Genomic DNA, 7,913 nt, shown 5'->3' on the forward strand with positions numbered 1-7,913 from the left:
TCTCCTCCTCTCCCTCCTCTTCCTCCATCATCCTCTTCTTTTCTTCCTCCTCTTCCTCTCTCTCCTTTTTTTTCACTTTCTAAAAAGAAAAAACCCAAATGCTTATCATTTGTCTAGCTTTGAGAAAACATAAATTTTACCGGAGCACTATTCGTCTGTCTGCCGGTGCATTCCACTATTAAGAGTGGTACCTGGTGCTTAATAAGGGCTCGATGGTGTTAACTGAACAGCAAATCCTGGATGCTGTCTTCTCCCATTAAAGCAGTCTAGTTTGCCTACAGATTTTCTGGCAAAGTCCAATAGTATATCTGACTTCAGAAACTAAATGTATGTGTTGTAAATGTATATGTTGGTCACTATTCTCACTGCTGAGACAGGATACGCGAAAGAGGAAGAGACTAGCCTGGCTCATGACTTGTGCATTTTAACAAGCAACATGATCTCAGATAAGTAAACGAAAGGTAAGCATTTTAGGCAACAGGGGAGGTTCTTGAGAAAAGTATTGCTGTTTAACCATGTCACCCCAGAAGAGACAATGTGACACTGTCTGCCTGACATTCTCACTCACTCTTGGAGAGAATACACAAAGAAAACTCCCCCTGGGCTTTATATAGTACACTTTAATGAGATACATTCTCCATTTATTAACTATATTTTTATAGAGTTAATAGAGACACATTAAAGAAGAACCTTTTTTTAATCCAATAACACTTGGGAGCAGGATCTGCCTTTTCTCCAAAAGCAATTGCTTTGTTAAATTGATTTGTAAGGAGAACAAAAGACTGGGGAGAGCTGGTTTCTTTTCAGTGACACCTCTGATGACTGAGGCCTGAGGAGACCTTGCCGCCATGCTTGGGACTGTAACAAGGAACAGAGAGAGATAAAACAAGCTACAATGGGTTGTCAGTGGGTTGGATTGAGAGAAGAAAAGGCTGGAAACCTAAGGTCTGCAGTCCTGTCCCTGCTTTGCCACTCCACGTGTGGTATACGCAGAGTGCCTCTGTTGTCCGTATCTGAATTTCTTTATAAGATGTGAGATCTAGAATGGATGGCTCAGAAAGTCTTTTCTGTACTCATGTGACTGTGGACATTTGTAGAGGTCAGAGGACAACTTTCAGGAGTTTCCTGCCTCTAGCAAGGATTGAACTCAGGTTATCTGGCTTGCATAGCATGTACTACTGGGGGGGGGGGTTCCACAGGTCTTACTATGCAGCCCCGGAATGGCCCTGAATGTTCTATGGCTATATAAATCAGAATGACCTTTAACTCACAGAGACCCTCCTGCCTCTGCCTCCTGAATGCCGGATTAAAGGCGTGTACCACCGCGGCCTTGTCAAGTGCTTTCTATATGTTGACCTCAGCTTGTTCTTGGTATTATACAAATCACTTTACTGTAACGAACTCTAAAATAAAAGCATCACACAGCTAGAACAAGGTGACCACTCAAACTCTGTCCATCTCAATGACCACCATGGCCATTATGAAGCAATGGAGTTTATATACATGTTTCTAGTATCAGAATGGTGTGCTGAGGTATGTCTGAGAGTCATCTAAAATCTTATAATTACTGGATCTCTGGGGCCAATGTCTCAGGACAAATGATGGTGTAACTGCTATGGTCAGTTTTTCTTTGTTTTTGTTTTTTGTTTTGTTTTGTTTTCCTTCAGTTTTCAAACCGTTAACCACTAGCAAAATTCCTGAAATCCAACCAGAAGACAATGAGAGCAGTTGCTGACTATCACCAGACACCCATCACTCCACTTATTCAACTGGCTGTTCATTCATTTCCCATGAGGAAGACACTAAACAAAATAGAACGCATAATGGCTCTTGTTCCCCAGGAGGCTCAGCCTCCAATAGACAGAAAATAAACTCAGATAAACATCATACCAAAGGAAACAAGACAAGTAATATAAATAAGGTATAAATAAAGTAGTTAAAAATGTATGGGACAAAAAGACTACTTACTACTGAGGTTATGTGGGGTCCTTGTGGGAAGGAAAAGAGAAATTCAAAAGGAGAAGGTTATTTAAAGGGGCCTTGTTTTGTATAGCAGTTACCTAATAGAAGGATACTACTATTTTAGGAAAGCAGGAACCAGAGGGGACACATAGGGGAAGCTAGAGACGAGGATGCTTAGTGGTGACTATATATCTGCTACCAGATCAGCAGATGCACCAGAAGAGGGCATCGGATCCCATTACAGATGGTTGTGAGCCACCATGTGGGTGCTGGCTATGAGCACCGCCTAAAGATGCATGAACCAGGTGACCTGCATTTCCTTGATTACTATGGCTGGTAAAAGTCGGGTGAAGCACATCATCATTCCTCAGCGTGTATCTGGTCTCAAGGTCACATTTGGCAAAGTCTCCTGTAAGACAAGAGACTTGCTCAGTCCCTATTCACTCTGGCCCAAAGATTTATTATTATACATAAGTACACTGTAGCTGTCTTCAGATGCACCAGAAGAGGGCATTAGATCTCATTATGGATGGTTGTAAGCCACCATGTGGTTGCTGGGATTTGNACTCAGGACCTTCTGAAGGGTAGTCAGTGCTCTTACTCACTGAGCCATCTCACCAGACTCCCATTTTTTTACTTAATTATTTGGAGTTTTTTTTTTTTTAATCTAGTTTTCTGAGTTCCTTATACATTTTGGATGTGGAGTTGGAAAAAAACCTTTTCCCATTCTGCGGCTGTCACTTTGTCTGGTTGATGGTGCCTATTGTCTTTCACCTGTTCAGTGTCATGAGGTCCTGTTTATTAATTGTGATCTTAGTGCCTGCTCTATTCAGAACATTATCTCCTGTGCCAATGCATTCAAGGCTATTCCCCACTTTCTCTTCCACTAGGTTCAGTGTATCTGGTTTTACAACATCTTTTATTAACAGATCAGAGAAAGCTATATAACCTACAGAATTAATTTATGGCTCAAAAGGAGAAGACATAGCTAACATGGTAAATAACAAAACCAGACTGGACAAAAACCTTCAAAGATTGTACCAGGGTGTGATACAACTAAGATGAGAAGAAAAAAAAAAAGACAGTGAAACACAATATCTACTAACAGTTAAGATCCCATTTGGAGTATAACATTCAACTACTTAATCTCTTTGAGCTATTCTCCTATTTGTAATATGGAGATAACCATGATGCCTATTGTGAGTAATGGTAGAAAAATAAGATCATGAACTAAGGAATTTAGCAGGAGAATAAGGAAGATGTCTCAGTCAATAGTGCTCACAGTGCAAGCAAGAGGACCTGAGTTTGAGTCCCATCACCTGAGGAACAGCCAGGTGCCGTAAGTTCCCAGCCCTGGGAGGCAGATATAGGGCCCTAGGACTTTGCTGGCCAGTCAGTGTAACCAAATTGACAAGCTCCAAGTTTGGTGAGAGATCTTGTCACAAAAGATAAGGTGGAGAGTGATTAAGGAAGACACCAATGTGAACGTTTGGCCTCCATACATGTGCACATCCATGTGTGTGCACACATATACCATACATGTAAGCACTCAAAAAGAATTTAAAATCAAGTAAGGAGCTTAGCTAGAATAACTACTGTTTGTGGGAAGCAGAAGAAACGGGAAGACCAGAGACAGCAGGCACATAGCCCTGTGCTCAGGTTTATGCAGTGCGGGGTTGAGCCCAGGGCCCTGTGGGGACTGGTGAAGCAGCCTACCGACTGAGTTCCACCCACACCCCGACAGGGTGCTGTTAACAAACTGTCTCAGCCTTTTCTTCTTACCCAGATCACAGCCACTTATCAGGCTTCATCTCCCTGTGCTATAATCTTATTTGTTTAGATTGAGCACAAATTATATTATGCACACTAATAAGAACATGAATAGAAATTAAAATGTCTAAATCCATGTCCCAGATTTACTTCTTTTCTGTCTTATGAATAAAATTTTTCCTTTCTATAAAAAAATATAAATCATTAAGAAGGTCTTTCTTTGGGAAGAAAATAGATTATTCTGTTTTCATGTTATTGTTTAGCTCCAACTTAATCATAAATTTAACAGTGAAAATAGATTCCTCCCCACCCCCAGCCCCACCCCGGAGCAAATAAAATCTCCTGTCATTCCGGAAAAGTCGGGGGAATTATAAGAACATATAATGAGAAACATTTTCCTGATGTTAACAATCAATAAATCTTGGAAACATTTACTTTGGTGCCCAATTCGTAGCAGAACAATAACGAACAGTCCCTGGTAAATGTCAGAGGCAAAGCTGGAGCTGGTGATTGTGACGTTCTCACAGTTTAATAGAGACCGAGCTATCCTTGGAAAGTTCACTGGGTGCACAGGCACGGTTGAGAGGGAGCTAACAGGAAGTGGTTCTTTTCAGACATGGTTCATGCAGTTAGTTTCTGCAGTAAACAGGAAATGGGAGAGACAGAGAAAATAGTAGAGAGAAGTCACAGAGCCAGACAGTGGTAGAAAGGGGATTTAAACATAGATCTATGTAGTTTCATATATAAAACAGTCTCATGGCATCTCCTTGAAGAACACATTTTATGGAGGGTTCAGAATATCTACAACATTAACTGAATAGACGTTTTTAAAAGGATTTTTTTTTAAAAGATTTCTTTATTTTATGTGAGTGCACTGTTGCTATCCTCAGACACACCAGGAGAGGGCACCAGATCTCATTACAGATGGTTGTGAGCCACCATGTGGTTGTCAGGAATCTAACTCAGGACCTCTGGAAGAACAACCAGTGCTCCCAACCTCTGAGCCACTGCTCCAGCTCCAAAATAGACATTTTTAAAAGTCATTTTTAAAAGCTCAGTTGGTAGAGTGCTAAGTCCTGGTTTCAATGTCAAGCACCACATAAATTGGTTGGCAGATGCGTGTAATCCCAGTGCTCGGGAGGCATAGGCAGGAGGGTCAGGAGCCCTTGGCCTTTTAGTAAATTTGTGGTCACTCTGGTCTAAATTAGACTATATCTCAAAACAACAAATCAGTAAGTCTGAGTAGAGTTAAAACAAATGAACAACAACAACAAAAATTTCTAACTCCTGTCTCTCATAGTTGCGGGGACAGTAGCTCTTCTGAATCCCCAAGCTAAACATGATGCCTCCAAGAGAATGACTTAACTAGTTGGGTTTTATAGTCCTCATACAACTTTCTCTCTTTTAAGATTTATTTATTTTATGTATGTGAGTACACTGTCGCTATCTTCAGACACACCAGAAGAGGGCATCAGAATCCCATTACAGATGGTTGTGAGCCACCATGTGGTTGCTAGGAATTGAACTCGGGACCTCTGGAAGAGAAGTTAGTGCTCTTAACTGCTGAGCCATCTCTCCAGTCCCTCATGCAACTTTCTAATATTCTCCCTGAACTTCTCTGAAAAGGAAACTCATGATGGGCTGAAGCAATGTCCCAGTGTAGTGTTTAAGAACATTTACTACTCTTCCAGAGGACCTGAGTTCAGTTGCCAGCACCCACAGAAGAAGGGGGTCCAATTCCTCTTTTACCTCCAGATAGAGACACATATACATATAGCTTAAAACATTCTTTTTTTTTTTTTAAATCAAAAGAAAGTTCTTGTTATTTTGTATTATAGGTCTGGGTAGGTACTAAGGCTCTCTCTCTCCCCACTGTTTAATGTGACAATACTTGTAAATATTTTAAAACGACATTTGTGAGATACACACACCGCCATGAAACACACAAACCCAGTTCAAAGGTCGGGGAGTGTCCTTCCCAAAGCCAGAAATGCCCTGGAGGACTCTTTTGCTTTTCTTTTCTTTTTTTTTTAATATTAAAATTTTTAATGTAAAAAAAGACTAAGTCAAATTTTCAAGCAAACATGCTATAACAACATGGCACCATTTCCATAATCAGTGCCCACAGAATGGCATCAGTACAAAAGTCTAAGCAAAGACAGTAGAGTAGTATTTAGAGTATCAGGTAATGTTGATTTTAAGAAGAAGCTTTAACAGGTGAAAAAGAAGGAACATATGACATAAATTTAAGTATGCAATTCAAATTTACAAATTATAAAAATTCTCTATTTTTATATCTGGTTTCTTTTGAATGGCTAAATTTTAGCCTAATTTTTTTCCCATCAGCAAGCCAATTGGACAAACTCATTTACCCGAATTTACATGTAAGTAATGTAGATAAATCGAAGACAATATTCAGATGAGTAAATTCTATTCGTTTTCATCATCTCTGTGATCAGGTTGCAAAGGACGAGCTTTTCTCTTTGCTTTTCCTAAGCCACTGCTTCCTGCTTCTTCAGGAATCTGGTTCTCCTTTTTAGAATCTTTAGGGGATAGCCAGAAGAATTCCCCAATGCCTTTTTGCCACTTGGGAGTTGGGCGCACACAGACTGAGTTCCCTCCTGCATACTTGTTTTCAGCTTTTCTCGACGAACTTGAAGAATTGGTGACAAAGGTGGAGGAGCCAAGCACCTTCCTAGGGGCTTGAGAAGCCACCGCCTTTCTGTAGGCTCCTGGGACGTAGTTTGCTTTGGTCCGCACCACGTTCACCCAGGGAGAGACAACTTCACCGACACCCCAACTGCAGATGTCTCAATTAGAGAAGAACCCCACTCTTTCGCTTTCTTCTCTTTAGGTTCACCAACTTTTCCCTGGGTGAAATCTTTTGCTGTTATTTCATGTAGATGTTTTAAACATTTTGGGCTACCATCCATCTTGACTTCAGTTTCGCATAAGAGGGATGCCACAGGGCCCATAGCTGTCTTTCCCAAAGATATCCAGTTGTTGCAGCAAAGGTTATTAAATAAGTTTTCTTTCCCTCACGGGACTGATGTAGCAGCCGGTTCATAATCATTCAGCGGCACGTGCACCTCTAACTGTGGACTTGATTCTGTTCCTTTAGCCTGATGACTTGTGCAGTAAATCTTGAACTCAGAGTCCGTATTATTTGAGATTTTCAGCACTGCTTTGGCTGCCCGGTGTTCTTTGCATTTCCACATCATTTAGATCCACATATTGTCAGCGTCTCCAAAACAACCCACTGAGCTCTGCAGATGATATGAAGCTTCAGACCCTGGGATCTGGCCCCAGAGAGAACTTACTTGTGTTTCTATCACATAAAGAGGTTGACAACTTCTCTTCTCTTCGAGTCTGAGAAAATCAAAGCTGAACTTATGCGAGCTGGTGTACTGCAGTCCTCTGATTCCTGGGATGGAGCCTGGTAGCTATTGGATGCCTGTAAACTCACATGGCCCTTCATCTTCTCAGCCTCTTTCTGGAGGTGTGACTTGTTGATCCAGCTAGGACATTCCCAGAGCTCTTTATGGGGTTATAACTGTCAATTATCTTCAGGGAACAGGGTCCCCAGATACTAACCTCCCGTCCCTTGGCCTCTGTTTCCTTCCAGATCTCGAACTAGCAAACCTTCATTATTTTGGTAGCTCTTCCTTGCCTTGGACTTGCTGTCTAAAACCTATAATTTGTCCAACTCTTCAAATTGTTCTCAGCAAGAAGTTTGTCTGAAATGGCCTAATTAGCCAGGCTTTGCTGCAAATGGCTCCACGGCATACATTTCGTAAAACTTTAAGCTCGTTAAAATTAACTTTGTTTTGGAAAATATGTTCATGGTCCCCCTAATGATTCTGGAGAGAGCCGGAAATTTCTCCGAGAGGTGGGCATTGCTAGCGTGGAAGCCTGGTTTCAGTATTGTTAAGGAGAAAAACTACCACAGACCCTCAAATTAGAGTGAGAAACCACAGGAAGACCATGGTGTTGGGAGCTGAGACCAAGGCTACTTGGTGTGCCTCCTGGATTTACTGTTCCCCAGCTCCATCATTCCCCAGCAGGGAGGCTGGGGGGAAAAGATCTCCCTTGCTCATTACTCTCATCCAGTCCCACTGAGGCAGAGTGGCGTCATCTGCTCATCAATTTTTATTACTGAGCTGTAGCCACATGTGGGTTCA

General features: G+C 41.5%; 1 pseudogene across 1 annotated transcript; it reads right to left on the reverse strand.

Moving 5' to 3' along the window:
* Nucleotides 1–6,141: 6,141 nt before the first annotated feature.
* LOC110318045 lies at nt 6,142–6,950 on the reverse strand (annotated as a pseudogene). The gene is made up of 2 exons (XR_002380350.1): nt 6,775–6,950; nt 6,142–6,532 (listed from the first exon to the last, which is right to left on the reverse strand). The product of XR_002380350.1 is annotated as a PCNA-associated factor pseudogene (transcript).
* Between the last annotated feature and the right edge of the window lie 963 nt (nt 6,951–7,913).

The sequence above is a fragment of the Mus pahari genome, chromosome 3 (genome assembly GCF_900095145.1).
Source record: "Mus pahari chromosome 3, PAHARI_EIJ_v1.1, whole genome shotgun sequence".
NCBI lineage: Eukaryota > Metazoa > Chordata > Mammalia > Rodentia > Muridae > Mus > Mus pahari.